Source organism: Acipenser ruthenus, chromosome 19 (assembly GCF_902713425.1).
Source record: "Acipenser ruthenus chromosome 19, fAciRut3.2 maternal haplotype, whole genome shotgun sequence".
In the NCBI taxonomy this organism is placed as follows: domain Eukaryota; kingdom Metazoa; phylum Chordata; class Actinopteri; order Acipenseriformes; family Acipenseridae; genus Acipenser; species Acipenser ruthenus.
Window position 1 is genome coordinate 4,575,576 of NC_081207.1, and position 9,025 is coordinate 4,584,600.

The window sequence follows — 9,025 nt, forward strand, 5'->3', positions numbered from 1 at the left end:
CGTGTATAAAGGACACGTCAGGAAGTAACGCCAACTTTCAGGCACAATCAACAAAGTGACAGCAAAAAATATATACTTCAGACTTCGGGGAGCGTTTCTGAACAAAAAATAGCTTCAATAGATTTAAATTGATATATGAGGCATTTGTATACCATAACATGCATAGCTATAATGATTAGTATTTCATATGCTAAAAAATACTAAATGATAGACAGGAAAATATTGTGTGTTTAATACAGTAGTGAAGAAACCAAACTTAATATTTTCTTTTCATTACAAATGTCAAAATAGTGTTTACTTTAACGGTATGTTTCGTATCAGGTATCCCCCCTTCATGATCCCCCTCTGTCAATACGGGCAGTCAGTCAACCGTGAAACTGTGTCAATAGTGGAAGAACTTGTAGACGCTCCCTAAGGACCATCATATGACTGGATGTGGAAACTACATCGAGATGGATCCGGATTCAGGATTCAGGAATCAGGATGAGCTAGTTTAGAAGCTCATACTTCAAAGAAGGGGTACACATACTAAGTTAGAAAGCAAAGCAGAAAGAACCAGATACCTTTCACAGTAGTCTCTCTTCTAATCGAAACTATCTTGATGTATAATGTGCAATAGGACATAATTACAGCTTTTTTTAATATATTGATTATATTTGTTATTGACCATCATTGCCTTGACAGTGATTACTACCAACCACGCAGCAGACTGCAGACCACAACAAAGGCACGAGCTTGTGGAGACATGCAGTGCCCCAGGCGTGCAAACTCACGACAAGAATTTCCTGGGTGTAGTAGTATTTGACAGCCCAGTGTACAGTACTTCGAACAAACCACAATGGCATGTCTTGTCGAGGTCATTTATATAAGATAAACAGTTCAGATAAAAGAGGAGCAAAATAAGACACAAAACCACCAAGAACAAATGAAAGTAGCTTATTATTATTATTATTATTATTATTATTATTATTATTATTGAAACATTAAATTCACTTACCAAAACATATTAAACAAAAATATATATCAGTTTAAAACCCACAGGTATACATTCATAATCATTTATTGTAATATAACAGTGGAATGCAACGATAATACATCAGAAGCTGTCACTGCATATTATTGCAAACATTGTCACAGCTATGAATGCCTAAGATCCCTCTTAAATATGACCACCTGACCATCCTCTGCTCTCAGTCTTTTCAATCACAGCTGCCAATTAGCTAGAACTGGTGTCCCTCCGTAAACCCACAGCCTCTCCTTCATCCCGGTGACTCTGACACGTAAATCCTAGGACGGGCTGAACTTCACATTTTCGTAACGCTTTCCAGATCAGAGTTGTCCATGGAACAGTCCCTTAACTTGGAAAAGGAGAAAACAAAATGTTAAATCAACAACACAAAAAACAGAGCGTGGTGGTGTTTCTGTGCGCGCGGACATTAGAGAGGAGCAGGGCAGCGATCTCACAATGTAAATCCACTAGACAATTTGTCCGGCTCTTAAATGCTGCCTAAAAGACTGTGAAAGACTGTTCTGAAGTCATTACCTGCTCATCCATATTTTTATCCCAGATTGCACTTTTTTCCATTCCAACACTGACAGAAAAAAAAGAAATACACTATATTAATTACTGAAGTGAAGTCAGCTAGTTTAACAAACAGCTCTTCCTTTGGAAAAGTTCACGGTATTTCTGCACGGCATCTTTGCACGGCATCTCCCATGCGTTTGCATTTACCATAGTTTACCTGTACCATGCCTCGAACTCGCTATTCTTTATACACTTTGCTATGCTTTTGCTATGGTAAGCATTTATAAGGGTTGTCTGCAAGATATTCCAGCAGGTGTAAAGGTGCTCCGAACTGATAGTTATGCAGGTTTCCAGCTAAGCAAATTGAAAAATTGACAGGATATACTGGATATATTGAAAGTTTGATTCAATCCCACCACGGGACAGGTAAATGAAACAGGTGAGGGAGTCACTCCCTCGATCTCTGGTGAGTGAAGGAGCACAGGCCCGTGCAGGCGCTGCAGTCTGTGCAGTGGTTCAGAAGAATGAAGCCAGTCTTACCCTGAGTTTGGATAATACTCTCCTGTCCCTGCAGGGACAAAAGACAAGAAGCGTGTTACTGGAAAGTGATTCAGATTCAAAACTGCCACTCAAAATCTTTTGCTGACTTTAATAGGCCACACATACAATTCATTTAAAATAGTAAGAGAAAAGGAGCACATCACCACAAATGGTAAAATGCATTTAGAAGTTGTTTAATATGCCTAATTAAAGCACAAAGTGATCACACTTTTTTGCTTACTTTGTTTAATTAGCTTAATGTCCTTCAGAGGTTTGATACACACCACAAGTCTGAATAATTCAATAATAAAATGAACCACTCACTTTGATCATCATACTCCTCAGAAGGTATAACAATAGTAAGTCCAGCCGAGGCTATTTTAATGAAGAATACATTCCCATGTACAAACTGATGCATTTTAAATATATGTATGAGTGACAGCCTGCTCCTGCTTTTGTACAGAATGGGCCACATTTAAAAGTTAGTTTGTACACAATACAAACTCATTGTATGTACAGAATTATGAACAATGAAGGATCCACTTACTGTATTTAAATATAGGAATGGATATCATGTTGTTTTGAGATGTTTACTGCTTGGTTCATGACAGTAAGATTGTTTAACTTCTTTTAGAAAAGAAACATGCAGATAGGCATAGATGTGATGGGAAAATGATTCAAGTTGCACAGACGTTTGATTCATTTTTACAGTGAGCTTAATTAGCAATCGAGGTGACAAGCTTATGTGTGTTGGAGTAAGATCATAATAACACCTGTAATGGCTCAAACTGCTGTAAAATGGGAGTGATGCATGGCTAACTATTTTACCAGGGCTGTTACAGATTGAGGTTATACTGTATATATTTATTTAAAACTCACTGTATTTAAAGGCAACCACACAGAACACGCTGAGAACAATGACCAGGAGAAGAAAGCAACCAAAAGCTACTGCAATGTCTTCAATGGAAACAGGAACCGCTTCTGTAAAGACCACAATATAAAAACAGGACAGTTTACACAACTGGAAATACAATCAACCCTAAAATATAATGATTTTTAGCTTAGAACAGGAATGGAAATAAGACTCCTATTGCATAGCAGTTTGATCCATTCCAGGTTTTAACGTGTGCTTGATTAGCCACTGTGTATAAGCAACAAGTGCAGGTGTGTCTTATTAAAATCATAGTAAAACCAGGAATTGATCAAACTGCTTGACCCAGCATGACTCTGCTTGCAACTGGACTTGTGCTTTCCAGTGGTGGTTTTGTGCAAACGTTACAGTTGTGGCCGACAGACTGTCTTGATGGACACGTTGGTCAGGCCTGAGGTCACAGAGATCCTTGTTACTTCAATCCGGTCTTTCTACTTAGAAGTCCCTAAACAAAATGTCCGAGTTGTTTATTTCTGGGTTGGAATATATCCCATTGGGATGCCTTACCTGTATTATATGTGTTTGGATCATGAGTCTGACTCTGAGGAGCTGCAGACCATGCATGAAATAAAGACTCAATGAAGTGACTCAGTCTTCTCACCCTTTTAACACGTGTCTAATCATAGTGTTACGAATATCACATAGTTTCCCTATTTTATTTCACAAACCCAAAGTTGCGAAATTGGGTACAGGTTGTACATTTTGTTGCAAACCTGCACCGCAAAATCTGAGGATGCATCATACTTCTAATAATTTGTGTAAAACAATGACAGGGAATAAAGAAATAAAGCAGGTTGAAAGATCAGCTCTTCCTCTTAACTAACCTATTATTTTTGTCATTTAGAATCATTTTGAATACAGTTTCAAGTTTCAGTCATCACAGCACAGTTACTTTTTAAAACTCAGAGACTTAAAGCACCCTGTTTCCTCTATAGAGCTCTCAAACATGTCTTCTCTCTTGGTACAGCTGGTACACCAGAGTGTAACCATTAACCCGACCCCTCCTGCAACACTCTGCCCCCTAGTGAATGTAACAAACACACCAGTAAGTGCAGGGCTGTCCAATCCCAGTCCTGGAGGGCAATTCCACTCCAGGTTTAACAGGTATATAATTAACTACTTCAGGGTCAGGGTGGAAGTTTAATTGGTTCAATTTTGAAAACCGATTCAAACACTTGTCTAATAATATTATGAATATTACATAAAGTGTCTCCATTTAATTTCTTAGACACTAAATAACCACAATATAAAAAAAAAGTTTAAACTTACCCAGGGTTGTAGCTTCAGAATACAGGGTGGTATTGCCAGCTGATGTGTCATTTAAAGAAACAAACAACAGGAGATAATAAACATCAATCAGACAAATGTGGTCATTTAGAGGCGGTAGCTTACAAGGATACAATACTAGTATCAATAGTTTAATAGAAAATAAAACTTACTTGTTTCAAAGACTTTGCAAGCAAAAGCTGAATAAGAGAAAGCAAATGTTTTTTTAGCATTAGAAGGTTATTTGAAAGATGTCTTTTTTTTTCTGTCAATGTATGCAGTATTAAATAATTGCACACCATTTTCATGTTGTCTGTACTTTTTAACAGCACAATAGTATCTCCGAGTTAAATAAAGGTCAGAATGATACCACAATCAGAAGAATAACCATCTTATACACATTTTTAATTATGTATTATATTCTATCTTGCAGTTTAAAAAAAAACAATTATTCAAAGCATGTGAACAGCAGGTTAATGCAGAGTAATTGCTGCTAAAGTAACGTTGCAGTCCCCCATGCTAATGCGATTTTACCATGGCTGCTCCATCCTGCTTTTCTTTGCTTTAACATGTTTTCCTGTGCTTTTACCATGGTACAGTATATCGCGGTCAGCTTTTCTATGGGTAGTGTCCCAGTATCATCCACAAGCTGAATTACAAGCCTCCCTGCTAATAGTGCTACTCACCCAGGATGAACAGGATCTCTCCCTGAACTCTCATGTTTAATCCCATTCCTCGGACGAGCCTCGGGTCACTGTGTCCCCTCAATGAGTTCCTCACTATTGTTCTTGCGCTGGAACTGGAAGTGTAAGAGGAACCCAACTTGTTTTTTCCTTTGACCGTTGGAAGCGTTCCCACCCTAAACTGCGTAGCAGGGGAGGTGCAGTCACTGCAATATGCCGTCTGCACTGAGGAGATAGCAGGGCGGCTAACTCCTCATAATGTTAGAGCAATCCCTCCCTCTTGAAAGTTTACTGTGGGCCAGCATGATAAAAGCGTGGCAGAGTGAGTTCAAATACACTGGGAAGCATGATAAAGCATAGGATGGTAATGCATAATGAGGTGTGGTCAAAAAAGAGCCCTGTTACTGCATACTAAATAAGCAGGAGAAAAACAAATTAGACATGGTAAATTATATTGTTTATTGAAACACAGCAGTTTTCACGCCAGTTTTACAATACACCCCTGGAAATGTGTTCAGCAGCCTACACCTATTACCATCGCTGTTAACCCACATGCTTGATCCATAGTTGCTGTTCTTTCTCATGCTTATCTAAGACACTTTCCTGGGCTTCTACATGGGATTGTGACTTACCCCATGCAAAACAAAATCATACCCCATGTTTCTCCTTTTTCCTCATTGCCTCATCCTGAAGGCTATGAAACAAAAGAAGCTGGTTTTGAAGGAAAGTAAGGAGGAAATGCACAGCTGAGCAGAGGCACAAATGGGGACCGGCATTAAAAAACAAAACATTGTCTTTCACCACAGTGCCAAGAAACAGGACAGAAACACACTGCAGTAAATGATCTTTAAATTACATCAAGTAGCATAAACACAGCACATTACTCCTGAAATACTGGGCCAGACAGCGTTTACTCCAGTCTTTAATTAACTGCTATTTTTTGGCTGGAAGAAAACACCTGACAAAGCCAAACAGCCAGGTAATAAAGGTCTCCCGAGCACCCTCAAGTTGTTTGTGTCTCAATTGGTAACATTAATATGAATTTGATCTCTGTTAAAATAATAGGAGTTAATTAAAGACTGGAGTGCTTTGAAAATATGGCCCATTGAGCCTTAAAGAAATCTATACAGAGTGAGGTTCATGTTTTCAACGTTCACCTCAGGGACATTTATTCTTCTTGCAGGTGTACTCCTGCTCACCCCAGACTCCTCGCTATGTCCCAGGTGGCTCATTGCAGGTCGGAAGCCACAGGGGTCCACCGGGTCCTCCCGGGGAGGGGTGGGGGGGTGTCACAAATGTGGTTATATACATTTGGGTATAGATAGACAAGGGCTTGGTCTGACAGTTCATTTTTTCTAATTTCTACCCCGCCTGTTCCTCGTGGCTTGGGGCGACTAGGCCATTAACTACATCATGAAAGGCGCTATATTGATGAAGATTGCATCGTGTAATATTAAACTGTTTCTAGCAAAGCACCTTGGAATCTTTTCAGAGTTCTTGGATAGTATGTACTCCGGACTGTATACCCCCATCGCTGTCCTCCTGTTCCTAAAAATCACCAGGCTTGGACAGCCACTGTAGCGGGGTGAGGTGACTCCCTCTCTAACCCACAAGAGCTCCAGAGCCAATGTGACGCTCACTGTGGAATTTGCCTGGGTGCAAATCTGACACAGCCTGCACACTATGCGGTTGTGCCTGTACCGGATGAGCCACTGAAGGACCCCTAGTTCACAAACCACTTCTATCTTGCTGCTATGGCTATCATCACTAACACTTCCAGTGCTCACCATGACCAGCTTCTCTTTCAGTTCTTCAATAGTGCCTTAAATGTAAAGGGTCATGAGAATGCTGTGGACACAAACACCCCACCTCCACAGCAGGAGGGTTCTGTATGAAACACACAGATGAAGGCAGGAGCCCAAACCTTTGTCTGCTTGGTGTACTGCATTCAGCTTTACTAAGGACATTGAGACACAATAGAATCGTCCAGTTTCAACCAGAAACTACATATGCTATTTTTTCAAAGTGCAAAACCTGCGTAATAAAACTTATCATCTATATATGTATATGAATCTATCTATTGATAGATAAGGGCAGAATCCTTGGTTTCTTAAGTGTCCAATGTGTTGCAGTGTAGTTTCCAAGACTTATTATTAATATTACTACTAATTATTAGTAAGTACACACGTTTCTATATGAAAGCTGAAGATTAATATCAGCAAAGAACAACTAAGTTAAAATTGTAGCTAACTTAAGTAAAACCAGGCTCATGTGATTTTGAAATGCCACTATTTGATATATTTACTACTGCTTAATCTAAGTTAAAAAATAAATGATATAGGTGGGAATTGAACTTGAACTAATTCATGGCCCGTCTGTCCTGACTGCTTGACGAGTTCACATTCACTTAAAATTTTTTGTTAGCTAACGTTAGCCACGGCGCAGACCTTGGTTCAAACCAATATGTCCATGCAGGGAGAATTAATTGTGATTGTTTATAAATGTGGCATATCCTCTGAATACTTTCCCATTTGTATATTTTATTTTACAAAACCAATACCATATATATAAAATGAACGAAAAACATGGAGGAGCAAAATATATAGTTTGACCCCCCATATTTGATCCCCCATATTCAAAGTGTGTGTGTGGGGGGGTGGGGGGTGGGGTGCACATGCCCCTTCTGCCCCACTACTACTACTACTACTAATAATAATAATAATAGTAATAAAAATAATAATAAGCTTGTTATCTGAATGTTGGGTAGCGAGTCGTTTCCCACAAACGTTGTTTAATTTATTTAAAAAAAAACTAAAACAAACAAAAAAGAAAATGACCATGTACAGCATTTACATTGATTCAGAATGTATTGAAATAAAGAACATTAAACAGCTGTCTGCAAAGTATTTGTTTACAGTTATTTACTTCTTCAGACACAAATTACATGAAATATGAACAAATGTTGCGACATGTTTCAAGTCCTCTATCGTGTTACAAGATGACGATAGAAACATTCGCTATCACACCCAAAGTTGGCTTCTCTGAGCTCAGTCTTTGCTATAAACATATTTTTTCCAGCAGTCACAGTGTAAGTTCTGTCTTTATGTATGTGCGTTCAAAGCTGTCAGTGTTTTTGCTTTGACGTGGAGGGTGGCTCCTGCGAAAAAATGGCATGTTGCCTTGTTTAATTTTATTCTTTGGTGGCAATGAAGTTAAGATTTTCATTGCTTTGTGCACAATATTATTGCCTTCTAAACCATAATTTTTCCATTATTTAAAGTTCTCTGTATATTTCCTGGTTTAAAAGTAGTCTCACGCTGAAAAAAACTTTATCTCACAGCAAAGGTAAAGACTGCACACTGAAAGCCTGTCTGCCACTCAAATGGGCGAGGTGGTCCTCTCCCAAAAATGAAATAGTGCTGATTGTAGTTCCTGTTCACGACTCTGCTCTGAACAACTTCCCCACAGCGGCCTCAAATAATCGTGAAAACTAAGCCGAAACTTAAATATCAATTATGAAGAAATAATGTAGATTTTCTAAGATTTAAAAATCGAAGATAATGTCAACTGTACTCGCATTACTGCTTGGGCAACACACTTTGAAATGGAAACTATTTTTCTAGACCTGTTTTAAAAATAAGAACTTTTATAACAACAGCATTGTGGACATTCGACTCCTGAAACCATCACTTTCAATTCAAACACAAAATGTCTAATATATATATATATATATATATATATATATATATATATATATATATATATATATATATATATATATATATATATGTGTGTAAAGCTGGTACATTCGTATCAGAGAAACTGGAGAGGAACGGGGAATTAAACCAAGGTAAAGGCAATCATCCAAATAAAGCTGAAGCACTAACGGATAACGACACAGAACGTCTGTACAGCGCTGAAACACTACGTTTAAAAAACCCAACTGTACTGCTGAACCTCGTCTTCTTTAATATTAGCATCACAAGGGTATCCATGTAATATAAAAAATAATAGATGGGCCTCTTCAGTGAGTTACAGGAAAACAATTCCATCTCAGGTTTCTGTGACAGTTTATAAATG